Source organism: Poecilia latipinna, unplaced genomic scaffold, assembly GCF_001443285.1.
Source record: "Poecilia latipinna isolate Pla-1442-1.1 unplaced genomic scaffold, P_latipinna-1.0 Scaffold5860, whole genome shotgun sequence".
NCBI classification, from domain to species: Eukaryota; Metazoa; Chordata; class Actinopteri; order Cyprinodontiformes; family Poeciliidae; genus Poecilia; species Poecilia latipinna.
The window spans coordinates 6,632-8,265 of record NW_015118476.1 but is presented as its reverse complement, the minus strand read 5'-3'; positions in this window follow the sequence as shown (position 1 = coordinate 8,265).

Genomic DNA, 1,634 nt, shown 5'->3' with positions numbered 1-1,634 from the left:
TGAAAAAGATCAAAGCTGAGCTTCAACTCAAAATATTCTTGGATGGCTATTTTCTTATTCTTCTTTTCAATTATGGCAGATTGCAAACAACTTTAAGGTGCTGCCACCTACTGTACATAAGTGTGTAGAAGCATTAACTGACATCCATTAAATTATGTTTTTTAATTTTGTATCACAAACATAAATAAGTAATACTTTTGATAGATATGTTTGCAGCTCCCTAAAGTATATAAGTTTAGAAGTTGTTTAAAATTTTCAACAACTGCACTAAACCCAGAAAATTTTCCAGTTCTAAAGCCAAACGTTGAATAATCCAGTAAGCAATGTCTCAGGTTTCCCACTGAGATCTACGCCTTCCATTTTGTTAAAGTCATTGTGTTTTCTTCATTTGTAGGTGTGCTTAGTTAATGTCATGTTTTGCACAGTTTTCCTGCTAAACTCTTCCAGATCTGTCAGGTTGCTGGGGGATAAGCTGTAAACAGGTCTGGGCTTTGACTGGGCAACTTCAGGACATCCACCTTCAAATAATCTCTGTGTAGCTTTAGTTTTATGTTAAAGGACTCTATTGTATATTTGTTTTTGTCAGAAAAGTCAGATTTTGTTGTTATGATTGATTTACAAAAGTAATAAAATAGATAAAACATCAAAGGGTGGAATACTTTTTACAGCTAATGCTATTTTATGTGCTTCCTATGTTTTGAATTCAGTTGGTTTCACTCTTTATAATTTGCTTGAGGTCTATATGACTTTAAAGAAACTTTGCTGAAATGTTTCAGACATTACCTGTCTGATGCTGTGTATCCTTTGCATGCCCCTTCTCTTCTCCTTCCTCTGCTGATAAGTTTATTTTTTATGATATCTCTGAGCACTCTACGGTGCTTTGTTTACCATCATTGTAGGTTAGATGGTGTCTGCGTTAATGGATGTGTCCTACAGGAGTCTGGTCCTAAACACACCCCAATACACTCCAGTGTGTACAACAAGGACACCTTGATTGATTTATTTCCATCCTGATGTCTTCATTTGTAATTACTATTATATTTTTACATCATTATCCCGAGCAGCTCCCCAACCAACCGGAGGATAATACATCTTTATCCACTCTTGCAATGGGTCTAATTGTATCTCTCTAATTCAAATTCCCTCAGTTTATTAGAGGCCGAGTTCGCAGAGAGTTATAAAGGCTGGCCTCCATGGTGCCTGTCAGTTTTATGATTGTTTGGAGTATGAGTTAGAGTACATTAGCACCCTGTGAAGCTGTTGCTCTTCATTTGAGTCTGACAGAAGTAATGCTGATGACAGTTCTTTTTGTTTTTTCTTTGCCTATAAAAGGGCTGTGGTAAGCTCATTTGACACGATTCACTCAGCATTTTTCACAGGATTTTTCACCAGGGCCTAAGAGAGGAACTGGAAAAGGCCTGGAAGGTGAAGACCACAGTGGTGCCTGTGGTCATCGGGGCAGTCACCCCCAAACTGGAGCAGTGACTAAAACAGATTCCAGGAACAACATCAGACATCTCAGTTCAGAAATGTGCACAGGCACAGCCAAGATACTGCGCAGAATCCTCAACCCTGAGCTCAGAGGATGAGAGAGACCACACGCGGAGGGTTAGAAGGGAATATATATATATATA